The following is a 27,354-nucleotide window of genomic DNA, read 5'->3' as shown; positions in this document are numbered from 1 at the left end:
TGCACTATAATTGACTAAGAACTGTATCTTCATAAAGTTCTGCTGGGAAAATCATGTTGCAATTGACTCATTTATTCACTTAGATGGATGGATGCATGGATATGTTTATAAACACATTCTCACACAGAGATATCCCAAAAATGTCTGCATTAATGTGTGCAATGCATATACATGTTCATGGAACTTTGGCAAGCACATTAGTGTGGTTATCACTGGTGGATCATGGAATTCTTTAGTTATTTAATAAATTAAAAATATCAATGTGTGCCTCTGTGTGTGTGTGTGTATATGTGTGTGTATGTGTGTATGTGTGTGTGTATGTGTGTGTATGTATGTGTGCGTATGTGTGTGCATGTGTGTATGTGTGTATGTGTGTATGTGTGTGTATGTGTGTGCATGTGTGTGTATGTGTGTATGTGTGTGTGTATGTGTGTGTATGTATGTGTGCGTATGTGTGTGCATGTGTGTGTATGTGTGTATGTGTGTGTATGTGTGTGTATGTGTGTGTATGTGTGTGTATGTGTGTATGTGTGTGTGTGTGTGTTTGAACGTGCAATTGAGCATGTGTGCATGCCAACAGGAGCATATCATAGCCTGTGTCCTGATGTTAGAGTACATGCTTGCTTCCTTCTTGTTTGAGACACAGTCTCTTGCTGTTCATGACTGAATGTGCCAGGCATGTGTTATAGAATCTTCCAGGATTCCTCCTGTCTCTGTCTTCCATGTTATAACTATAAAAGCGCCATAATTATAGCTTCATGCTACCATGGATGATTTTACATGAGTGAGTAGTGAGAGTCTAAACTCGGATCTTCATGCTTGCACAGCAAACAGTTTTCATGCATCATACTCAATAGGCATTCTCCAGTTTGTTCACTTAACTCTTAGTTGTTGAGGTTTGATATTGACCTAAGACATTTATAATCCATTTCCATTCTTATAGTAAAGTTAGAAAAGCTAGATTTAGTGGAGAAAAATAAACTCAGGATCATCTTTAAAGATCTTAAGTATGAGTTATTGTGATGCGTCGTGTTGCCAAGCTTGATAACCTAAATTCACTTCTTGGTGCTCATAGGATGTAGGGAGAAAACTGACCCCTGCATGATATCCCCTGACCTCCACTGGCCAACTATAAAAGGTGCATGCACATGCACTCACATGTGCACATATACAAACACATGTGCATGAACACACAAATATAAAGATAATAAATGTAATAAAATTTTGAAAATATCTTTCCTTATTTTTCAGTAACAGAAAGTATTAAGAATTTCCATCAAGAGTCTGTCTGATGGAAATATTTTGAATAATCTTCTATAAACTCCCCCAAACCCCCATACTAGCTTTTTAATAATATAATTTCACATCCTTTATACAACTATCAAAGTTAGTACTTTAAACTTTCCCAAAACTCATCCATCACATTAGTAAGGAAAATTGGAGTATGCCTTCCCATCCCCAAAGAAAATTAAAGCCATCTGCTAATTCTGCACCGTACCTCACCTAATGTTTTTGCAAAATCGTGTAACTCGAGTAAACTCAAAAAAGGTATGCTGAGACCAACCCTTCTTTAATCTTTGACCGAGGACTACATGGTGGAGCCCACACCATCAACAGAGGAATGCGTTTTGTGCAGGGGGCCTTCTTCAAATAGAAATAAATAAATTGTATGTTTGTCCCTGAATTTGGTTTCATTTTATAATGGTTAGCAAATGGGCAGGGCTGCTTTGGTAGGTCAGAGGAAGACTGTCAAATTGCCGGTTTATCTTTCTTCTGCCACAAACTTTCTACAGTCCTCTAAGGGGCAAATTTAGGAATATAGGTAAACCAGATGTGCTTATAAAAATTGAATGCATACCTACAGTGCCTACCAAAACCACCCTGAAGCTCCTCATTGCACTCTTTCCTCATGCTGCTTGTAGTGGACTCTTCAGGTGGCTTCCTCTCTATCACTGCAGAGGCTGGCAGTCAGTCTCGCTCTGAGAATGTTGGTGATGAAAATGAGGCCTTCGAAAATAAGCCCAAGTTGCATCATGCCAGCTTTAAGCGAAATCATAGCACAGAAACAAAACTCCCACAAGTTGATAGAAATTATGGGGCATCAAGTGAGATACAAGAATTTCTTCTCTCTTTATCTATAAACATACATTCCCACATGCTGCATATTGATAGATCAGCATCTACATTTATGACGTTGTATTTGTGACACTGCAGTTATGGTTGTCTTCACATTTTTATACCTGAGGTTTTATGTACAAACCATAAACACACTCTGTGCATATAGTGAAGCAGAATGAGCGTTCATTTTTCTCCCAAACACTGGCGATATTTCAAACAGTCTTAGGATTCTTACCAACAATCTTAAGTTAACGTAAGAAGCATCATTTCTCCAGTTTCAATACGAAAATGGATTAGGTGGTCAGGAAGCACACATGCTTTCTTTGTCTTTGTGGATCACTATTCCAGAGGGAAGGGAGTGGGCAGTGGCTCACGTAAAGATAATTTAAAAGGAGGATCTGCCTAAAGACAAGTTCCTTCATGACGTTACCAGTTAAACCATTTACTAAAGTACAGAAAGGAATAGTTTTGAGAAATAATTCAATATTGCTTGTATGTTAAGTAATCAATGCTGCTTTTGACACAGTGCTGACGGGCAATTCTTTGATATAACTAAAGTAATTACGAAGATGATGAAAAGTTTCGTCAAAACAAAGCATATTACGTATTATTTTGGAAGGGATTTATTAGTTGGGTTTATGAAAGATGTTAACACAAGGTTGTGGTCAAAAGAATTCGCTGTTATGCATTGAAATAATTCTTTCAAACATGTATACCCTCCAGAAAACCCCTATTGAGAAGGTAGTGCTGGAAGCAGGAGTTATCCCTCCAACATTGACCAGTCATACACTCATCCTAAAAGTCACTTTTCTTTTCTTCTAAGTTCTATGACTGAAGACCCTTAGGAAATGGGCAGTTACACAGGCTACAAGATCTGTAGCCTGAATGTGTGTGAATGAATGGAGTCCCCACCCTTCACCACGTGATCCCTGACTTTCTCTGCTCAGAGTGCCAAGCATTAGGATCTGCTCCTCTTTACTGTCCAGGACCAATGCTTCTGGTCAACATGTTTCCATTGGCTGCTGGGTGGAGCCCTAAGAGGACAGTTATGCTAGGATCCTGTCTGCAAACCCAGAGGATCATTAATAGTTTCACGGATTAGTTCTTGCCCATGGGATGGGCCCCAGTGTGGGTTAAATGTCCCTCATCGCAAGCATGAATAAAGGAAATGTGGCTTATTTACACAGTGAAGTACTGCTCAGCTATTAAAAACAAGGATATCATGAATTTGTAGGCAAATGGCTGGAACTAGGAAATGTAGTCCCAAGTGAGGCAACCCAGACCTAAGGACATGAATGGTATGTACTCATTTATAGGTGGATATTAGCCATAAAATACAAGTTAACCATGCTACAATCCACAGACCCAAAGACACCAAATAACAAGGGAGGATGATTGAATCTTTCTCAGAAGGGGAAATAAAATAGATTTTGGAAGTGAATGAACAGAGGGAACTGGGTGGGAGAGGGAATAGTGCAGGGAGATCAGGTGTAGGGAGAGCAGGGGAGACACAATGGAAATCAGTAGTAGGGGAGACTGTAGGGTGTGCCAGAGACCTGGAAAGGGCAGAGACCTCAGGTAGTCTATGGGTGACTCTAGCTGAGACTCCTTGCAGTGGGGGATATGGAACCTTAAGTGGACACCTTCTGCAGATAAGCAGGACTCCCAGTGGAGGGATAAAGGCAGCAACCCTCCCATAAAATCACAGACAAAAATTGTGTCCTGCCTACAAGATACACATGGACAAAGAGGGAGAAGGGACTGAGGGAATAAGTAACCGATGACTGGCCCAAACTGAGACACATCCCCTGGGCAGGAAGCAAACCCTGGAAACACTTTTTAAGTACAGTGATTTGGAGGACTGAAAACCTTAATGTGAAAGTTTTCTGCCTGTCACCACTAGGATGACACATATTTGTCACTCACTAAGGAGATCAGAACACTATTTCTTTGCTAATTTCTTGGGAAAATAAGTGTGCTTCTATATCTGCAAAGCCATATTTCTGGGCTCATCTGTGATGGTGTTTCCAGAAAAGGTTTATTTAAGTCACTCTAAATAAAGAGGAATCAACCTTTTCTTATGTTGGTGAGCATAAACCAATCTATTAATTTCTAGGTGATTGTGAAATGGGCAAGGAAGGGACAGTTTTTCTCCTTCATTAGGTGGGACATCCATTTTCAGTCCTCAGACATGGCAGTTTCTAGTACTTGGAACATTAGCAGTCACCCTGTCTTTCCAGTCTCTGTATGAAGATCAGATTTTGTTAGTTACTACCTTTTATTGGTTGTCCACCTTGCTGATGGCAGATCACAGTATTTCTCAGATTCCGTAATCACATGAACAAAGTCTTATAGAAAATTTCCCATTTTCCCATTATTTCTATGCCTGCCTGTCTGTCTATCTATCTATCTATCTATCTATCTATCTATCTATCTATCTATCTATCTATCTATCTATCTATCTAATCTATCGTCAATGATCTCCATCTATCAATTAACAATTTATCTCTTGTTGTGTAAATATTTTGATAAATCCCAGCATGGGGTTACTACCTACCTCAATGGTTTATGTTCCCAAATAAAAGACACACACACACACACACACACACACACACACACACACACACACACACACAACCTTTATATTTTCATGTGCCTTAAGCAGCACAATAGCTGGGCAACTGCCTACTTTCCTTGCTGTTAGACTCGCCCTCCCACCAATAACTCCAAGTGTCAACTTACTAATGTTTATGCTCCATCTTGGCTGTTCTTAACTGCAATTAGTCAGTGCTCTGGATCGTATTTTCTTGGCTCAGAGCCCAAGTTGCTCTCCTTGCTTCGGTCCTATGGTGGCCACACACTCCTACCGCATGGAACCTCTCTCTCCTTTATTCTTCCTCACAGTCCAAAGCCCCAAAAATCTAAAACCCTGCCTCTTCTTCCCAGCTATTGAATGCTGGCATCTTTATTTAATCTTAATTAACTGGGGACAGGTTTCCAAAGCAGTATGCTGACTCCAAACCTTGGAGGCCAGTACTTAGCATTAGCATAGACCAACCCACTATGCTATATCTGTCTGTCTGTCTATCTATCTATCTATCTATCTATCTATCTATCTATCTATCTATCTATCTAATTCATCAGTATTTATGTATCTCTCTCCATCTGTCAGTCAACAATCTATTTTTTACCTCAGTCAATATTCCATGTTTAATTTATCCCCTATTGATTGTTTCTCTGGAGATAGTCTGGCATGGTCATGGAATAGGTTAACAGTACCCAGAGAATTGTATCAGTATTTACCTTCGCTGGATATTGAGTGCAGTTAAGTACAGACAACACATCACTATGAATCCTTATTTTTCAGGAATATAATTGGAAGTGCATCAGCTGTGGTGGTGCTGTAAGATCATTACTATAAAATCCCGGTTCTATTACCCAGTGAGAGTGAGAGAGCATTCTCCTCATAAGGGAAACACGTTGGCAAATGTTCTATTACCTTTATAAAGTCTTCAGGCCTACAGGCCACCATCAGCACCTTGTAGGTGGAGATGCTCAGGTGAGTGAGTGCCGAGACACAGCTACTGATTCATATCTTGATGCATTAGTCGTCCCATCCTCCGCCTTCTCTCTGCTGAGTCCCTGCATAAAGGGCCACCTATTGGTTTTCTTCCTCTCCCTAGCCCCCAGTGATTGTGGATATTTCAAAAGACCTTGATTCTTAATGTATTAATAATACTTTATAATTTACTGAATTTGTTACATAAAATTTCATACATGTTGTATATTCTGTAAGGCTTTAAATGTATATGGTACTCAAAATATTAAACTCAATAATATACTTAAAATTAAATTTTGTTTATGCATATAATATTAGGAAATCACCAGAGTTCAGAAAAATACACTATTCCCCTTGTTATCTGAATGTGCTCACAAGCTCCTGTCTAAGTCTCCATTTCGTCCTTCCTTTGCAGGAGTCTCCTCTCGCTAGCTGCTGAGTATAGTTGCTATGTCCCACATCTTAAGTACAAATGGCACATCTTAAGAATAATGAAAGTCTAATGCTCCTAGCCCATCTTTCGTCACACATAAAAGAGGCATAAAGTGGCCGAGATGTGGCGCTTTATATTCCCAAGTAAGAGAAGTCAATGACACTACACTGTAAGAATGACAACAAACAGTGACTGGAATTCAACTCAATATGTTTCACAACTCAGTCTACTGGGTAACCCAGGGTGAAGCAAGATCTTCACGATAGCACGATTCTGAGCAGATTGTAGAAGATACTGAAGAAGGAAACCATCAGCGAAGGATCCTGGCTTAATCTTTGAGGACACCACCTTCCCAGCTCCTGGACAGTGTCTACTAGCCAAGAGAGATGCACTTCAGATCCTAGTAGGAAAAAAATGTGATTTTTCAAAGAACTTTAGATGCCGTATAATAAATCTGGATGTGTTTAAAAATCCCCGAGGAGTTTAAAAAGTCTGGATGTGTTTTCTCAAATAACTATTTAAAGCATATTAGAGTTTTTTAATTGCACTGGGGACTTTTCAAAGCATATCAGGACAAAACAGTAGAGTATAGGCCCCAATATGCTAATTAATAGCTAGCTAGACCCCTGAAATAAAGCTGCAACACTCCATTAATCAGGCAGTAATTGAATTGGCACAGTGCTTTTGTGCAAACTACACGATAATTGAAAAACCAAACCTGGAAGTAGGGAGGGTAAGGTTCTCCCCAACAAAATCTAACAGGGCATCTTATTTGTACTTGGCAGTGGGCAGTTGGCCCTTTTGTCGGGAGGCTCTGCACACAGAGAAAAAGCCAGCTACTCTCTCCTGTGTCGAGTGTAATTTAATCTCCTGCTGGGATGGTCTTTTAGGTCTGTGATATCTAGTGGCCAGAAGCACAGCCCCATGGAAACACAAGTAATGCCTGATATGCTTTCTCTCTGTTACCTAAAGACATCTGCCAATTAATGCGATTGTAAAGTAACAGCGAGAAACAGGTGCTTCGTCTGCTAATTTTACATCTGACCATTTGAAAGCTGAGAGTTTAACTGGCAAATACAACTTTATTTGCAGGAAGAAAGAGAAGAAGTTGAAGAAGGAAAAGGGGAGGAAGAAAGAGAAGAAGAGGAGGAGGAGGAGGGAGGAAGAGAAGAGAGAAAGAAGGGAAGGGAAATGAAGGAGAAGGAGGAGAGGGAAGAGGAGGATGGGGAAGAGAAGGAGAAAAGGAGAAGAAACAATGGAGATATGTTTTTTCATATTCAGCCAATGCAGCCTCATCCTGTATTTTAACAGCCTACAGTTAAGTGCTTCATGAGAGGAGAAGAATGATGGTTTCAAAATTAGAGGAAGGAAAGTAGCATTTGAAAGCTGCCTTTTTTTTTTTTTGCTACACACAAAATAGTAATTTTATGACTTGACCAAAAAGGCAGTTGCCAGAGTTATGCCTGTCATATAAGTAATGATGGAGTAGAGGGGCAGACCTCACAGAAGTGGGTAAGGTAAGGATGCACAAGAGGTCCGCACACAGAACTCTAGAGCCCGTCAAGGTCAAAGACTGTTACCTCATTTTCCAGCTTCTCACGTACACAAGTGAAGGGTGAGAAACATCTAATCAGGAAGAAAGTGCTTTTTCTTGTGGCTGTGAGGATCCAAAGAGAAATCTCTTCAGAAATCTAGAAAACAGACAAACAGACACAATTGAAATACTGGGCGTGTTGCTCATTACTTTCCTGCCCACCGGATGCCGAATTCAGTGAGAAATAGCACGGAGTAAGTGTGGGCATCTTAGCTACATCATGCTATTCTGATAGTGAGCGCACCACGTCCCTTTGCTCTGCTTGGATGTGAACAACTTTGTTGGTTGTTAAATAAGCAGTTAATATGACCCTTCATCACAAAAGGGGGGTGGGTACTATTTATGTGCCCCAACTGTACTTACTATCTGAGACAAATCTCTTGTTTGTTCAGAGAGGTACACATTACATTCAAGCTCTGTGCACTTAAGCTTTGCATTCCTTTCCCAAAGATAAAGTTTTATTTTCTTGTTTTTTCAAAATTAAGCTCTCTCCCTCCCTCTCCCTATAAAGTCTATTATACAGTCTTCATCCATCTGTCTATCTATGTATCTCTCTATGTATCTATCTACTGATCATCTATCAATCTATCATCTATCTCATTTATATCTATCATCTATCTATCTACCTATCTAGCTATTTTTAACTATCACTTTTCTATTTACCATCTATCATCTGTCAATATCCTTATCAATCATCTATCTACCATCCGTCTATCTATTGATCTATTTTATTTATCTATATCTCTATTATGTATCTATTTATCTGTCTGCCAACTATCCATCTATCTATCCATCCTATTTGCATGGAAACATAGAGAATTTATTGAGTTTCAAATCTCAACTCCTCCCAAGCTCAGTAAAGATGCAATGCACACCTTGTGGGCAATAGATGTCCCTGCATATCCATTCTTGTATGTGGGTCTTAGGTGCTGTTTTAAAACCCAGACCACCCTGAGGACTTTAACATTTGAAATGGGATTTTCCCTGGGCCATATCGTCTGTCTATCCTTATGATCTCTCACTGGGCAATTAAAATTTGTTTTTGGTGATGTGATTAAAATTGCGTTTGGTTTGGATCGTGTGGAAATACGTGTTCAAATTTCCACATAGCACGGACTGAATATTGGCAGATGTGCACTGATCACCAATGCACATCAGGATATCAATACTTCAATGCTTCTCCTTGGTAAAACAGAACCTAGGACACGGAGTTAATGGGTGCCACCTTAAATTGCACAGTCTGTGCATTCATACACTTGAGTTGAGATGGTTACATGCCACGGTGGCTAAACTTCTCTCTCCTCTATGTTCGCTTTCATCTAAATATGTGGATTTTGAGTGGGCTTGAGATCATTTTTCAAACACCATTTTTTTTATCAGAACTCTTCTTCTTTTTCTCTTTTTCTAACTTATATTAAAGACTTCCAGTTTCATCTCCAAAACACAACTCATACTTTCCTGCTTCTTACCATCTGCTGGGGCCCAGCATCTGCCGTTTCCCGCCTACTTCTTCTGTACCCCTGGTAGTCTGTGATTACACACTCGCAACTATGGTATTGGTGCAGAGGCGTGGCACGCAGATGGCTCTTTTGAAAATGTTCTCACCCACCACTGCCCCCACCTAAACCTATTGTGCTCAGAATAAAATTCAGACTCCTGATGATGACATAATCAAGATACTTGCTCCTGTCTTTTGTGGACTTTTATTTCTTCTGTCTCTTTACTTCTTCCCATCCTTCCTTCCTCTCTCTGCAACTCAGCCACCCATTTGCTCTTTCTCGGGGAAAGAGCATTTATTTTGGTTTCATCAGATCGTGTTTCTTGGGTTCTGTACCTGATGGGCTCCCTTCTTTCACCAGCTTTCAGGTCAAGGCTCCGTTTTACCCTTCCTGTAAGCCCCCTCTCCTAACTGAGTCACCTCCAGCCAACTTCACTTCACACACAGAACTTGTCATTCTCTCAATTTCATTCTTCCCAATTTCCTCCATTAAAGGTTGCACCTCACTACGATTATATAACCTCTGTGGTGATAGAGACTGCTCCTTTTCTCTTGAGACTCTCCCGATGTCTTGGACATTGCTCAACAAATGCTTGTGAAATGGGTGAAAAATGTTTCCACCAAGAGCATATGCTTACAGTCTGTGCGGCTGTTGAGGAGATCCCAGCCCAGGGGTAGACACAAATGAAAAGTCTGGTTCTTTTCCAAGTGTTTTTAGAAACAGAGAAGAATCAATAAAAATTACTATTTCTTTGCCCTAAAAAATTTAATCTCAATGTCAAACACAAGTTAATGTTAATCCAGTTTGCATCCATGGGAACATATATGTAAGAAAATAAACAACTTTCAAAGCTGGAAGAAAAGAAAAATAGAGACTTCTAGTTCAGTGGCCTCCAAATTTTTCCATGAAGGCCAGAAAATAGTAAATGCTTTAGGCTTTGCAAGCTGTACAGTCTCTGACGAAGATGTTTGCATTGTCACTGGATAAGTGGACACAGAGATGAACACTCCAGGTACATCTGTGCCTCATTACAACCTCACCTACTGACATTACAATATGGATTTCATACATCTCCACCTAATATGAAACATCAATCTTATTTTTCTTATTTTCTTCAATAATTTAATAAATGAAAACATTATTATCTTGCAGGCCACATAAAAGCCAGTGTTGAGCAGATCTGAGCTGGGGCCTGCAGTGTGCTATCTCCTTCTAGATATCTTTAGTTTTACTCAATTCCCACTACTTTGACCTGAATAAATTGATATGTATTCTCCCTCATAATAACTTCCCCAAGCCTCATTTGTGTAATAATGGAAGAACTACTTTACGTTATATGGCTTTCTCATTGGATAACACATGTTTTCTCAAAATTATTTTCATACATTCACATTAGCCTGCATGTTCTTCATGCACCCTACTCTACTACTCTGTGCTTTGCTACTCTGGCCCTGGCCCGTCCATCCTTCCTCCTCTCTCAGCTGGAGACTATGCTTTGAAAAAATGGGAGAAATATAAATAAAAAATGTAGCATATGCTCTATGTACTATATTCTAAAGAAAAATATAATTTATCACCATTTAAAGATAATTACAAAATTAGGAATAAGGAGCATTTACAATAGCTACTTCCTCCTCCCGTTTCTTTAAACATCTGACAGTGGCTTATTTCTGCCTTCTTGTTCCAAGTTCTCTGAGTGTTTAACTTCACTATGCTTAGGTCTTAAGTGTCTTCCAGGGGCCAATGGGTTGGAGGCTTAGTGTCCACACCTTAATGTTACCGGGAGCAAATGGAACCTTGAGCAGATGATGCCAAGAGGAATGACATTTGGCCCTTGGGGTGTATCTCTGACAGGATCTCACCTCCTTCTTATCTATTTTTCTTCACTAAAAACTTGAGATAGTTCAGTTTTCTCCGCGATATGTTCCCACAACCAGACCCAAAGCAGCAGAGCAAGAGACGATGGGCCTGAAATCTCAAGAACTATGGCACCAGATAAGTCCTTTTTCTTCTCAAGTTATCATCTTCATTACAGCAATGGGGAGGTGACAGTGTTCTGGCTCTTATCCCGTTCCAATGTCACCTTTTCCCTTTCCCTGCTTGTACAACAGATTCCTAGTGCCTAGTTAGTCTTTTCTTCTCCTAAGTTTGTCTCTAAAGCTTAGTTCACGGCAACTGCATTGTCACAAACCTGGACATCTCCTTCATACATCCCAACCTACTTGAATGCATCTACATGCAATTTTGCTACCGATTACTCTTTTTGTTGATGGATGTGTTATGTGGGCAAAGCTACACAGAGATGTCCCATTCTTCATCCATGTAGCATCCTTGGCATGACCAGAGTAAGTACTAAAGGACCTTCTCAAATCAAAAGCTCTTTCTGCCTATAAGATTGCCACTTAGAAATCCACAGGTATCTTGGCCTGAGAACATGATATCCTCATGCCAGTGGCCAACATCGAGTGGGAATTGTTGGTTTCTTAAGGCTATCAGAGCTGAAATGTTATTCTTGCTAGATAGCACACCAGAGATAGTAGGATCCAGGCCTTAAGATTCTTTTGAGAGTAGTAACATGAGCCTTTGAGAAGCCTGTGACTATGGGCTCTTCTCTGTGTTTCTTCCGTGTGACTACCCTTTTTCATTTCCTTTGTACATCATTTGCCACCATATCCTCAAATCCTCTGACCTGCTGCATGCTCTTCTCCCTATCCATGCTTCCAATCCTTGGCTTATTTTCTCCATCGCCAAGCTCATCTTTTTATGTTCAGAACTTAGATATTAACGTTATCTCTGAGTGGATCTGTTTCTCTTCTCTTTCTTTAGTCAAGCTACATGGCATCTACTACTAGTTAATCCACTACTAGTGAGTTATGTTTTAACTCACACTCATTTCCTCCAATTCCAGAGCCAGTTTTTCTGTCCTATGTATAGCACGTGGACATTTGACATGCTTTCTCTCTGGTTATACTGAATGTTGTCCCTTGGCAATACTGTGTGCTTGAAAGGCTCAATCTACACAAAAGCTTTGCTCCATACCAGCAGTGCCTTTGCTCCTCTGAATGGACTCCTGTCGTTTTTCAAACCCTGGCCAACACAGGTTGTGAACCACCACACACTTGCAGACTGGCTACACTGAATGAGTGTCCATAATGGTTTATTCTTTATATGTGCGAGTGATAATTTTGTTTGATGGCAATCTTCAGTTCCTGTCAGAGACCCTTGGCTCACATTCATATATTGATTCTTTAAATAAATAAACTAAACAGTGTGGCATTCATTTGCAGAAAAGACTACGTAAAACTTTGAGGAGCCAACTTCGACATTGCCTTACCCAAAGGCAGCTGAAAGCAGAGGTCTGTGGTTCTGTTTGGAAGGTTTTGAGGCAAGGAAGCCTTTGGAAGGAGGGGTAAACTGCTCTTCGTACTAGAATAATGTGCTTTGTGCCTGTCCACCAGGGTGGCCAAAACAGCTTCCAGGTTACAAACAACTATTCTTCTGTTTGGCTTTATATGATTTTTGGGAAAGTTGGAAGGCATTGAATAGTCACCTTGCATCTGGAGACCACTCAAAATTAAAGTAAATCTGCCAACGCACTGGGATCCAGTAGCCTCTGCTGGGATGCTAGGTTGATGTGGTCAGTTTCAGCAAATGAATTTTAATTAAGCATTCTGGAGACTATTTTCAGAAATATCAACATACGACTTAGCTCTTTCTACACCACAACCAGAATGACATTAAGGCTTCAAAAAGAAAAACAGGAGAGGAGCCGGTTATTGTGGCTGCAAAATAGAGCAAGAGAAGGCGCGATTCTTTGATTAAAAGATATTCCTACATAGTATTTTTGTTTGTTTGTTTTGCAACTGAAACTCTGAACTCTCAGGGCATATGCAGGCTTCATCTAGTACAATAAAATATACTTCTCAGAGGTAGCCTGCTCCCAAAAATTTACTAACACATTCTGAAGCATTTTCTTGACCTATCTTCTTTCTTCTAATCATTGTGCCCCGCCCCTACACTGGAAAATTTCTTATTATTTAGCAACATATGGGTAAAACATTCTTTTTTCAGTAATCATGTCTGAACAAAGTAATCATTCTCTCATTAGCCAATTATTCCTCAGACTCACACAGAACAGGCAGACTTGCTAGAGAGAGTTACTTTTACCAACCGATGCAATCAGATCCCACATATGCCTCATTCAAATGGTCTAATTCAGAGATCACAGCAGAGATAACAGGCGTTCCTCACCCTCTTTTCCCATAGACATCCCATCTCAAGAGTATCTTTATTTTGTCATCTCGGAAGAGCCAGTTAGAAGTGGAATGCACAATAGGTTATTTGGGGGAATTACAAATGATAAAGTTCTGCTCATGTCAAGGATCTTGTCTATACAGCTCCTCAAAGCTCCTCCTCTCTCCTCTCCTGAGTCAACCTCCTGATTTTACACAATTCTCCTACTTTCTAGAATATAATTTTAATTTTTTCCAAGCCTACTTTTAATGATGATTCTTAAATACTTTAACCTCCTTTCTAGCCAACCACCCACACAGGTAGTGGAAAAGGAAGGATACGGGGGAACTAGACCTGTTTAGGAAGGTCCTTTTGAGCAAATTCCATCTGCATTGTCAGGAAAAGAGCAGTTCCCAGGTCAGCAGTGGCAGCTAGAGCTACTGGCAAACACCAGCAATCCAGTTTGGTAGAGTTGGGATAGCGTGACCTAGCAGAGACAATCAGGCCTCAGCCTTGGCATGAATCAGCAGGAGGGACCTGGAGAGACACCAGAAGTTCTCAGCTGTGCCTCTCTGAGCAAAGCGAAGCTTTGCACAGTAGCTTTATAAGCAAGACTTGCTCAGCCTCTGTCACTGTCTGTCCAGTCCTTTGTATACTCCTTCCAAACATCGCCTGTCCACCACAGGTCTTGTCTCACCACATGTCTTGCGCCAGAATAACAAAACCCCATGTGCATCTGTCTCAGCTGACATAACTGCCAATTTTCCAGTCTATGGAAGGGGCAAGGAACCACAGCATACCACCAGAAGTTTTCGGTGTGCTTCTTTCAATGGATTCCTCACAAATGAAGCTCAACTGTGCAATGTAAGATGGACCAATACATGTGTGTTGTTAGCTTAGCAAAGAACCCTTCATCACCCATCCTTTCACATGTTTGCTTTAGCAGAGCATCCTTTCCCCTGTGTCTGCATCAGTGCCATGTTCCCTCGCTAGTCTGCTTTAGCCTTTCACCTGTGTCCACTTCAGTGAAATGTTCCTTCCTGTGTCTGCTTTAGCAAAACACCACCCAACACAGCTGACTTTGAAAAGACCCCGTAAGTTTCCACTTCAGTAAACCTGCTAGATTCACAGCATCACCAAAGAGATGAGTGTCCGTATCTGGCCCCACACATCCCAGTGCTTTCAATACAGCGTCTTTACATTTGTTGGGGAAGGTAACTATCTCAAAACAGTCATAGCTGTTACAACCAAATACCATGATCTGTTAGTTTATAACACAAATGAGTTGCTTCTCACAATTCTTACAGCTAGGAACTTCAGAAGCAGGGTAAACTCCATTGTTCTAGTGAGGCTTCACCATTGGGTTGGTGCATGACCAACTTTTAAGAGGGTCCTCACCTGATGCGGGGGTGTGTTATCCTTTGAACTGAATATGAGTTGGGTCTTAGTACTGAGGTTGGTTGCTATCAGATTTGGGAGCTGGTAGATTATGACATGTGTTTTAGTCTCCGGGGAAACTCCCCAGAAGGGACCTAGGGATTCTTTCTCAATGCCTTTCTTCGGTTGTAGATGTGAATCCTGTCTCCATCCTAGTCTCTTCCATTACTACCTGATATCCTCATCAGAGCTTTAACCACCGCCTTTGCTAATCTTATGTCTGAGTCTCCCAACTGCAAGATAAATAAATCTTTCCCCTTTATAAGTGAATTGCCTCAGGTGTGTCTGTGTGGTGAGGCAAAGGTGATTAATACATACAGAGAGCACTCTCTGGGGCCTCTTTTATAAAGGTGCTTACACTATACATGAAACTTTCTCTCTGAGACCTAAGTGCCTTATAGTGGTCTTTCATTCTAATGCCATTGCCTCCGAGGTTTGGATTTCAGCATAGGAGTTTGGAGGATGCAAACATTTAGATCATAACACCCAGTGAGTTATGAATAATGTCTCAAATCATTGGGAGATGTTGAAAGCATTTTGGGGAAGCTGTAGATTGTTGGCTCTATGCAGGTGAGGATAGGCACAAGATAAGCAAGGCCTGTGATTAGGCAGTGAAAAAGTAAGGCAGGCACAGAGTTTTGGAGAGAGTTGAAAGGAGAAGAACCAAGATGGAGGCCTAGAAGGATGACCCAGATCTGTGTGACCTTAAAGGGCCACACAGGTAGTTACAAATATTTTATAAGTAATAGAATTTTATAGAACAATTTGTCTCATTGAGGTGAGAAACTTATATCAATATTAATTGGCTCTGAGTTTATTGTGTGGATGTTTTGTGGAGAGAGAATTTACTGATATAAATCTGATTGATTGATTACAAGCTTATTGAGTTTTGATTTTAATGGGTTGGAGTTGTGACTATAACCACAGGGGGCAGATGCTGGAAATATGAATAGAGTCCAAAGCAAGAAAGCTATGAGATAAGTGGTCTCTGTATGGAACTGACGTGGCAGTGACCTGCCTTGGGAACTAGATGGATGCTGAGATTGCCACAGGGCCCAGAGAGAAGCTACTAGCAATGTAAAATAGAAATTGGGAATTTAGCAATTTGAATGGAGATGTTTTGTTGATTGAGAAGAAAATACCCTGCAGATGCCATGTGGCCCTATGGTGCTGGCAATAAAATAGCTTGGTATCTTATTTTTTTATTTTTATTATTTACTACTACAGGAAGCTGTTGGTTAAGGACACCTGATGTTATTTTATTTTTTTCCTTCATGGCATTTTGCTGGCCTTTTACTCCATTCTGTTCCTCTAAATTTTTTTTTTAATTTTTGATTTTTGTTTGTTTTGTCTTGTTTGATTCTATTGCCTTCTAATGCCATTAGCTTTGACATAAGAGCAAGCTTCTCCTTGCTTAGTATGTGTTCTTGTGTGTGTGTGTGTGTGTGTGTGTGGTGTGTGCATGTGTGCGCATGTGCGTGCATGCATGTGTGATTAATTTTTATGAGATTCCATTTGAAGACTTAGTTTTGCAGTTTCTGACTTCTGTGCTTCCAAAAGAGGATGCATACCTTCAAAACAACTATGTTTCCATCCTTAATTCAAGGTTACCAAATAAAGTCCCAGCCTATCAGAAATAGTAGTAGGAAAACCCATGGACAAAAAAGTTAAGGCCATGCAGTCACCCAAGCACTGTTTGAGTCTTTGCCAAACAAAGATTGGATGTGTAAGTTCTCGCCCCTCTTTAATCAGTTGGCTCCGGAAATAGATATTAGAAATGTATTTTCACCGTGAATTTCTGCCCTCATTCATTTGAATTATGTTCTTGTGCATTGCGTTTCCAAGTGTCCTATTTGTCATAATGCCCCTTTGCACATTTTATAAAACAGCAAATAAGGACGAACCTCTAATTTCAAAGGAACAATATCAAAGGGAGTGTCCCCTCAGTTTAAATACTGCCTTCTCTTAACCTGTCAAGACACACAAGAGCCATGTAATTCTATCGATATGCAAAATGTTGCATAATTATTTAAATGACCTCATATCCCTAGGCTGTTTTCCCTCCATTATCAACAGGGTAATTTTACTTCTAATAACTTTTTAAAAAAAGTTTCCCATCCGTGCCATTAAACACCACAACCTAATCTCACATTTAAGACATTAATGACTGTCACCACAGCTTTGCACTGGGTAGATTTGGGATGACAGCTGTCACTGCAGCAGGATGCATTTTTTTTTATAATAGTTTTATGATTCGCCCTTTGAGTTGAAGACTTGGACACCTGATACCAGCCTGTGATTTTCTCCCTGTAATTTCCAGAATGGGTAGAACCAAGTAACAGCCTCCTGGTCTCACAAGTCTTGTGCCAAGTGCTTCAGAAGTGACATCGGTGGGAATTGAAAACCATATGCATTTCTTCCCCAGCATATGCTGATCACTTTCATTCAGTTGATGGCGGGGGTGGGTTGAGGCTGGATCTGCTTTAAAAATAAAGCAGATCTCTGCTCTATTCTTACTACACCCTGCATTGTTTTTGAGGCATTGACCAGTGTGCTGTGTCAGTCCTGAATTTTCATTGACAAATAGTGTGATGTGCCAAAAAAAAAAAGAAAGAAAAAAGAAAATATATTCAACACTATACTAATGATGTACTGTTCTCTTTAAAATTCACAATATCAGGGGCTGGCAGATGGCTCAGTGGATAAAATGCTTGCCACATAAGCATGAAGACAACATTTTAGATCCCCAGCACCCACATAAAAGCCAGTAGGTCGTGGTGACTCTTGTGAGACAGATTTTTTTTTCTGGGAAGAGGCAAATGTGCACATGTCTACTCACTCAAGATAGAGAACAAATGGCAGACTCAGGTATGGGTACCACCAGTAGCCAGCTTGGTGAGACAATACATTTCACCAGATTTACTTCTAGAAATATGGGTGAGGGGTCACTTGTAGGGATAAAAATGACTCATTGTGCTGTGTGCATACCGAAAGCCCCACCACAGTGAAGATGACAGCTCACAGAGATTGGCAACCCGGAGCTCACTGCACAGCCCGCGGGGAGCTCAACAGGTTGGTGAGTGTCCTTCCCAGAGGCTTGTTGAGTCTGGCTTCTTCCAGGCAGCTTAAGTGGTTTTTGTTTCTTCTTGGCAGCCTGGCTGCTCTCCGCTTCTTCCAGGCTTCTGGGAATATCTGAGAGTCTTCTTTGCAGCTTAGTTTGTCTGAAAATGACTCTCAACCATCTTTACTGTTTATATACTTTTGGGCATGGAGGGTTCTAGTGAATCTGGTTAGTTATAGGGACTTCTTAAGGCTATTTTGAGTTGTTTACTGCCAGCCTTAAGGAGCTTCCCAGCAGTATTTCAACTATGTTAGAATAGTGCAACCTTCCTAATGCCACAACCTTTAATACTAGTGTTGTGGTGGCCCCCAACCATAGAATTATTTTGTTGTTCCTTCACTTGCTGTAATTCATAGGAGGAGATACAGAGACAAAGTTTGAAGCAGAGATTGAAGAAATGGCCATTCAGAGCCTGTCCCACCTGGGGATCCAGCCCATATACATACAGCCACCAAACCCAGACAATATTGCTGATGCCAAGAAGTGCATGCTGACAGGAGCCTGATACAGCTGTCTCCTGAGAGGCTCAGCCAGCGCCTGACAAATACAGAGGCGGATGCTCACAGTCAACCACTGAGCTGAGAACAGGGTCCCCATTGGAGGAGTTAGAGAAAGGATTGAAGGAGCTGAAGGGATTTGCAACCCCATAAGAACAATACCAACCAACCAGAGCTCCCAGGGATTAAACCACCATCCAAAGAATACACATGGACCCATGGGTCCAGCTGCATATGTAGCAGAGGATGGCCTTGTTGGGCATCAGTGGAAGGGGAAGCCCTTGGTCCTGCCAAGGCTGGACCCCTCCCAGTGTAGGGGAATGTCAGGGCAAGGAGGTAGGAAGGAGTGGGTGGATGGGTGGGGGAACACCGTCATAGAAGAAGGGGGAGGGAGGATGGGTTGGGGAGGGATATGGATGGAAAAGGGAATAACATTTGAAATGTAAATAAAAAATCTAATAAAAATGAATAGTAACGTAAATATTTGTGTCTTCAGATGGTCTTGGGAGACCCCTGTGGAAGGGTCCTTTGACTCACAAAAGGGCTTTTGACCCACAGGTTGAGAACCACTGCCTTGGTCCATTTTGTCTTAACAAGTTTTACTCCAAGAAGGAAGGTCCCAAAGGAAACTGCTGCCCACAGGTCCTTCCAGGGTTCAGGAGTTAGAGGTAGGAAGTATATAGGACAAGCTAACCTGTTGTACAAAGGGACCCCTTGATCTTTGGATTGAGGAAAAAACCCTCTTCTAGTAAAGGAAAGTTAAGAACAATGGAAGAATAAAGCTATCATCAAACATTGTCCTCCATATGCACACACATGTATACATACAAAAATGAGAATACACATGTGAACACATATACACACTTGAACACATACACCCAAGAATATTCCATAAAATATTCAGATTTTTTACTTGTGAACAATTTAAATGCTAGTAGAAGGGAAAATTTTAAAGGTTGAATTATAGCGCGCGCGCGCACGCGTGTGTGTGTGTGTGTGTGTGTGTGTGTGTGCGCGTGCGTGCGCGTGCGTGTGTATTAAATGTATTAAATGTTAACAGTGCTTAAGTTGACTCTTTATATCTATAACCGTAGAACAGAAGAAAACTGATTTCAGAGGATTGGAGAGTCAGTGTCACCAAATTGGGCACATTGTCTTCCAACTTAGGATTCTCCTGCCTCACTCTCACAAATGAAGCTATTAGAGGCTTGCATAGTCATGGCTATCTTCTGCTCTTGTCTTTTAAATCCCAATTTGGCTTTGATAAACTATAGGTTTGCTTGGGATTCTGACAAATGTATTTTTCTCAATCAGATTCAGGTACCCTCACCCAATCTAATGTTTTTATCTAACACATTTTGCTTCCCCTTCAGTCCCCTGAAAACACATTAGTACATCCTACACCGGTGCTGTCATTTCTGTTCTGACAGAGAAACAGAAGGGCATAGTAGTGATTTTTCAAGACCGTGCGCTTTGGAAATCAAGGGAGGATTTATGTGAGAGTTTACATTATAGTTTGTATGGTGTGTGCTACCATGTTATTCAAAGAGTAGATCGGGAAGTCACAAACTTTCCTGGACCCTTTGTGGGTAAATGAACTTTAGCCAATAGGAAGAGCTACACTAAGTAATGGCAGAGGCTACACCTGTAAAGTCTCCCCAATATGACTGCCTAAACTTGACCTAAACAAGGACAACACCAATGCATAGACCATACTGGAGACCTCAACACAATAAAAAGAACTGCAGGCAAATAAGAAATGCTGAAAGGAGGAAAAATAGTCTTCCTCAGGGAAGAGCACACCAATTGGTTGCTCATTACCAAATGGTCAAATCTGAAAACATACATACAAGCAACATTACACAGACTGAGGATGGCATATTTAGGGATGTATATGTATGTGTGTATGTGTATGTATATATGTATGCATATATGATGTATATGTGTATGAATGTATATATGCATACATCATGTATATGTATATGTGTATGTATATATGCATATGCTCTCTTAGGGTTACTACTGCTATGATGAAACTATATGACAAAAGGAATGTTTGGAGGGAAGGGTTAATTCTGCTTACACTTCTATATCTTAGTCCACCATTGAAGGCAGACATGGGATTCTAGTGGGACAGGAACCTGGAGGCAGAAGCTGATGTAGAGACCATGGATGGGTGCTGCTTACTAGTTTGCTCACCCATGGCTTGCTCAGCCTGCTTTCTTATAGAATCCAGGTCCACTTGTTCATGGATGCCACCACCCATAATGGGCTGGGCACTTCCACCTCAACCACTAATTAAGAAAATGCACTACAGCTGGTTTTATGGAAGCATTTTTCTCAAGGGAAGTTCCCTCCTCTCCAATCACCCTAACCTGTGTCATGTTTATATAAAATTAGCTAGCATTTATGCGCGCGCGCGCGCGCGCGTGTGTGTGTGTGTGTGTGTGTGTGTGTGTCTACAATTAATGATAAAAGAAGCTCTGAATTTGAAAGAGAACAAGGAAGGTTACCTGGGAGGATTTGGAGAAAGGAAAGAGAAGGGATAAATGTAAACATATTATACCTCAAGCTTTTACTTTTAAGATTGAACAACAATGACTTCATCATCAACAACAAAACCAAAACCAAAACAAAAGAAAATAATCTATGGTCCTCTGTTCTTCAGAGACTATCCAGGTTTCTCAAAGACAAAATGTTCATTCATTTGCCATCCAGCAGGTAACATTCTAGGAGCAACTCCCCTGGTTTTAGGAGAGCTCGATAACCCCAGGAACTAAGGACTTATGTGCATGTCGTTATGACAGAGGCGTTAGGAAGCCAGGTTCCTTGTGTTTGGGAAGAGGGTTTGCAGACATCCAAGAATCAAGTTTGAAAACGGTGGAAACTTTATAAATCAAAGCAGAATCAAAAAGATAATGTCAGCAGAGTGTAGGAGCCCAACTCTCTCTTGTCAAAATGTCTGGACCTAGGAGCATCTCAGATTTCAGATTTCCATTCAGATGTTCACAGCCGAATAACTGGGGAATAGCACCCAAGTCTAAGTATGAAGTCTTTGTTGTTGTTTTGTGTATACCTGTGACCTGAGGGAATACTTCATGTGCGTTCTCATGTCTGCATCGGATTTTGATGTGTGAGGCAAAGTTAGGTGGACAGTTTCTAGTTGTGATCTCATGATGATGCACAGTGATTTTTGGATTTTAGAGAATTTGTTAGGTCAGAATTTACAGATTAAAGATGCCCAACCTGTCTGCAGTTATGGCGTTCTGAAAGGGTATGCGCATGATACTCATGATAGTATGACCCACAGGACTCACCTTTACTCTTTATAATGCCTTTTGGTGGAAAAGGTAAAAAACAATACAAACAAAAAAGCTCCTCTGGTGACTCATATAGTATCCCCAAATTTTTAGGTTTTCCTGAATAAAATGCATGCTTAAATACAGGATATTAGAGGGTCACTGACAATGCATCCTACTACCCATGAAAGTCTAAGTAGAAAGACTACAGTAGGAACCCAATTTCTCCTTGAAAAAAAAATTGCCTTGGAAACAATGAAACTATTTTATCTGTGATATAAACTTTAAAGGCAGGAGAAAGCATTGACCCTGGAATGCTATGTAAGGTTCTACATAAAGAATACTGAATTTCAGCTACTCTGACATCAATTCATGTTATTAAATTTCTCTTCTCTATGAATTGCAGTGAGCTATATCAAAAAGAATATGGTACAGTGCCCTGGTTCATACTTTAGCTGTATTTGCTGTGAGACCTTGGTTACGGCACTGAACCCACACAATTTCAATTATCTGATCTGTATGGAGGATGGGATTACACCTCCTATGAAGATATGAGAATGATTAAATCTCACAGCATTTACAGCTGACTTTTGGATCCATCATTTGGAGGGGCTTTATCTCCTTAAGGACTGCTCTTTTCCATGAAGTGTGGAGACCGGGTAAAGAGGGGAAGTCAGTTGTGCATGCAACCCATAGACTTGATGTTGTTCCTTTCGATTAATGGTCTCTTTTTGACACTCTCATAGAGACTGTGAATGTCCTCTGTACCAGATACCTAAGAAGTGTGTCAGTGTCATGGGGATATTTTGGCTACTTCAGAGGCTACATGAGAGACACAACTCTTACCTGTCTCTCATCCTCTCCTGCTCCTTCTTCTAGCTGTATGTTCCTGTAGCTCCTGACTAGACTATTCTGGAGATGGCCCAGGCTTCACTGCCTTTATGAGGGGTCAGCTCTGGAGATGCAGGGACTGTGAGACAGCTCTGTGGAATACACGTTTGTCAGCGCAACAGCTCACTTCCTCTGCCCAGACAGGGACAGGATGTGCTAACAAGCTCGCCATACCTCCCACTGGATCTGCAAATGGGAAAAGAAGGTCTGAGTCTCCCCTCTTGCCTGTGTCCTGATTCTTGATGAGGGAATATCTTGGTTCAGGTGACTATTCCCACCATAGACACCATGCCTGCACAGGCCCGTAACTAATCCATCAGCAAAGGCAGCCTCTGTCTGTTCAGTGGGGATGATCTGTCAGGGTATATGATTCTTCACCTCCTCAGGAAAATGCTATTGGAAGGTGACTGACATTTTCTCTAGAGTTCTCTTTTCTTTTCTGTGTCACCCACTCCTTCATGCACACTGTCCTGTTCCATTAGCGCCTGGTGACTCATCTCTTCAGCTGGGCATTTATTTGCCTTTTATCATTCTTTATAACATTGTTATTGAAAGCCTAATAGTTTGGCATAGGGAAATAGAACAAATGGGCTATTGTTGTTAGGTTTCTTGCTTGTCCGTCTAGGGTTTAGGCTCTTTGTGGCTTGCTACAGATGTAACCTTAGAGGCTAAGGCTTCCTCTGGTGCATTTATTTTCACCCCCTCTGTTGTCTCTGCGTTCCCTAGTGACTCCTCAAATGAGATCTACCCTGGCAGTTCTTCCAGATTCACCTCTTGTAGTCTCTACAGGAGCCACACGATTCGATTATGGTACAGGGGTTTTGAAGTGTTCTTTGACCCTGTAATCATTTGTCTAACGCCCTCTGCCTCTCAGACTTCCACACAGAGAGAACCAAAGCACAGAGCTGTACCCTCCCAGATCAAAAGGAAGATGGGCAGAGGGTGTCTAGTACCAATGTTGGGAAATCTATATTGTTTTGCTTTGGCAAAGTGTGTTGTTTGTTTGTTTGTTTGTTTTTGTTGTTTGTTTTGTTTAATTTTGCTTTTCCTTAAGGGGAGGCCCATGTTCAAAAGTGAAAGCTCTGGATGATGTCAGGTGGCTTCTTTCCTCCCTCCTTTTTGTAGATTTCCCCCCTCAATCTTCAAGAGGAAAGAAGAAAGGATTTCTGCAGGAGTATGTACTGGGCTATTGCAACTCTGTGTTTACCTTCTGGGACAGTCTATGCTTGGTATCTTCAAGTGTTCCCACAGGTCACTCACTCCAGGTTTAGTTTCTGTTGCCAGTGAACTGTGAACTGCCTCCTCCAGTGTCCTCTCTCCCTCTAGAACTCCGATTTCTCCTGCAACCCCAATTCTCTGCTGACCTAAGGAAGCTTGTTGCCATTTTTACTAGGCATTTGTTCTTCCTGTGAAGGCAACAGGGACATCTAAGTGCTTACCTGCCAGGCCAGAACTCAGGAATGACTGCTTTTCTCCAAACTCTTGACCCAAAGCCAACATGCTTATGCATATATTTGCATAAACACCTGCCATTGGGTTTGGTCCACGAGAAAAAAAATTATCTTGGAGAACATAAAAACATCATTGTGCATATATATGTATATGCATGCATACACACACACACACACACACACACACACACACACAGATCTAAATAATCCAAAAATAGAAAAGTGCAATGAAACTAACATGTAAGAACAAAAGTAAATAAGTAGGTAAATTAATTAATTTGTTAATTAATCTTCACACTACTTCTGCGCTCATTGTGGCTATTTCACAGTTTGAAATGTGATTCAGAACACAACTCAGAATAATTTATCATTGATCTCAGTTTTATATGTTTTGTTCAAGGACTTGCTTGAAGGGGATGGGAGAAGACAAACCTGTCTGCTAACCCTTTCCTTCTCGTAGTCAATCTCTGGCCTGTGTACTCTGAACCACTTCTCCCTGTCTTCTCAGGTCGTACATCAGAACGTCTACTCGATTGGGCTCCTTCCTCCTTATTGAAGCTTCTGTGAGCCAGGGCAAAGGGCAGCAGGATGGGGCTATACGGCTCAGCCTATACGCACTGCACTCTGATGCCTGTCTTAATGTGGTGTATAAGTGACACTGGGAGGATTCACGAGAGAATGGAACTATAAGTAGTGAAACACTCACTGTGACGTATTCAGCCAATGTGTGGGAATTGTTTCTATTTCCTGGTGGCCCAACAATGGTCAAAGAAATTACCTTGCAAATAGACTGAATGAAACAAGCTGTTTCCTTCCCAGGTCCTTCTGAATATTAAGTTGTCGGTCAAAAGATACACGGCATCTCTTTATGCTTCACATGCCTAGGTCAAACTTCTTTACAATACTTTATTGACCTATTGTGAATAAAGCATGCTGGGGGAAGTCATGTTTTTCTTATTTCCTTTAATATAAAAAAATATCTTTTAGATGACCAAAATGAGGATGCTTCACTCCTTCTTTAAAAGGGGAAGAAGAATACCCTTAGGAGGGAATAGGGAGGCAAAGTTTAGAACAGAGGCAGAAGGAACACCCATTCAGAGCCTGCCCCACATGTGGCCCATACATATACAGCCACCAAACTAGATAAGATGGATGAAGCAAAGAAGTGCAGGCTGACAGGAACTGGATGTAGATCTCTCCTGAGAGACACAGCCAGAATACAGCAAATACAGAGGCGAATGCCAGCAGCAAACCACTGAACTGAAAACAGGACCCCCATTGAAGGAATCAGAGAAAGGATTGGAAGAGCTTGAAGGGGCTTGAGACCCCATATGAATATCAATGCCAACCAACCAGAGCTTCCAGGGACTAAGCCACTACCCAAAGACTATACATGGATTGACCCTGGGCTCCAAATTCATAGGTAACAATAAATAGCCTAGTAGGGGCACCAGTGGAAGGGGAAGCCCTTGGTCCTGCCAAGGCTGAAACCCAGTGAACGTGATTGTTGTGGGGAGGGCGGTAATGGGGGGATGATGAAGAGGGGAACACCCATGTAGAAGGGGAGGGGGAGGGGCTAGGGAGATGCTTGCTTGGAAACCAGGAAAGGGAATAACATTTGAAATGTAAATAAGAAATACCCAATTTAATAAAGATGGAAAGAAAGAAAGAAAGGAAGAAAGGAAGAAAGAAAGAAAGAAAGAAAGAAAGAAAGAAAGAAAGAAAGAAAGAGAAAAAATGCCTTTTATTTTGTTGACTCATGCTTCATAGTTCAATCACCAGATCTGTGGCTAAGTCCTTGTTTCTGTACACTGAATCAGCAAATCCTTCTTAATTCAAGAAGAATGGGGTCTATTAATCCTCCCATGTTTCCTTCCGCATTTTCTTGATGTTCTGTATGTGTTCAGTCTACAATCAAGATTGTCCACCTTACTCTCTCATCCGTTTGTTCCATGGTGGCTTGCTTGCAGATTTCTAGATACTCCAATTAATTCCTGTACTCTGATCCCTCTCCTACTCCAGAGGCATGTGCAATTTCCCAGGCTACAGAGAGAAGCCAGGATTTGCCACAGAACTCACTGGACTTTGATGATAGAGGTTTCCTCTCATATAGCTCTAGAATCACCCATGAATTATTAGAGAGTTATGCTTCTGTTCATTTGTACTACTTATATAGATGGTATAAACAAGGTAGGTATAAACATTTAAGAACAAACTTTTATAATATTTATGATCTACAAAATATCTCCCCATTTAGTCATTTGCTAATGAATTTTTAATGTTTTCCTGCTTGTGTTGTTTTACAATTCTGAAGCTATTTGTCTAAATGTAAAAATCTAACTATATGATTGGGTGTATCCTATGGGGTTACGAGAGAATATTAAGGAACTTTACTGAAAATAACTAAGGCTCTTTTAATCTAAAAAGTTGTTCCCAGCCTTCAAACAATTCGAGTTGAAGTGACTTACCTCAGGGCTTTGGGTTCTTTGAGGTTAAAGGCCTTTCCAAGTCTCTATTATAACACTGTGACACTATAAATATTAAAATACCATAACCAGGCTAGATCCTACAAATGCACAAGATTCTAATAATTTTATTAAACACAACCAAGAACTACTTCTCATCTAGTAAGCCAATAATTTCTTTGATCTTGAGTCCCCACAACAGCCTTCAGCTTGGCGCTAATTAGAGGTTGGGAACAGGAGATTGAGGATGATGGTCTACGGACCTTTCCCAAAGGTAAACATTTGAGCATAATACAACAAAAGCCTACAATTCAATTTAATAACTTTAAAAACTTTAAATAACTTTAAAAGTGTGTCTATGCACCAAAGCATTATTCCTACCCTGTCTTTGGTCTCCGTACATTTATAAGTGATAACCTTGGAATTATGGTGGACACAGACAGCCTTTCCCTAAATAACTTCTAGCTAACTGAACAGAGCACAGATGTGCTTTAAAGGTATGATACAGTTTTGAGGGTTAGATGGTCATTCAGTAGTGAAAGGGAATTATGATGGTTGAACATACATGTCATCTATCAGGCAGGGTTTTATAATAACTATGGCGCCACAAGTGTCCAAGAAGGTCAGGAGAGACGAGGAAGAGAAGGAGGAAGAGAAGTAGGTTCCAATGGACAGAGAAGAGCCTGTGTCATAAGGTACACTGGTTATCTGAGTAACTCACCATTTAAATTCACATTGAAGTGTACAATGACCAGTT

General features: G+C 40.9%; 1 long non-coding RNA gene across 2 annotated transcripts in view; it reads right to left on the bottom strand.

Annotated features, from left to right (window-relative positions):
* Nucleotides 1–7,688: 7,688 nt before the first annotated feature.
* The window catches only part of LOC108352025 (uncharacterized), a 73,423-nt gene continuing 53,757 nt past the window's right edge, over nt 7,689–27,354 (bottom strand). For both annotated transcript variants that reach the window (XR_005489119.2, XR_005489121.2), the window contains one exon: nt 7,689–7,801. This is a non-coding gene — a long non-coding RNA (uncharacterized LOC108352025). The remainder of the gene's footprint in view (nt 7,802–27,354) is intronic.

The sequence above is a fragment of the Rattus norvegicus genome, chromosome 9, assembly GCF_036323735.1.
Source record: "Rattus norvegicus strain BN/NHsdMcwi chromosome 9, GRCr8, whole genome shotgun sequence".
NCBI classification, from domain to species: Eukaryota; Metazoa; Chordata; class Mammalia; order Rodentia; family Muridae; genus Rattus; species Rattus norvegicus.
The sequence above is the reverse complement of the archived record's forward strand: the minus strand, read 5'-3'. Positions and strand labels throughout refer to the sequence as shown.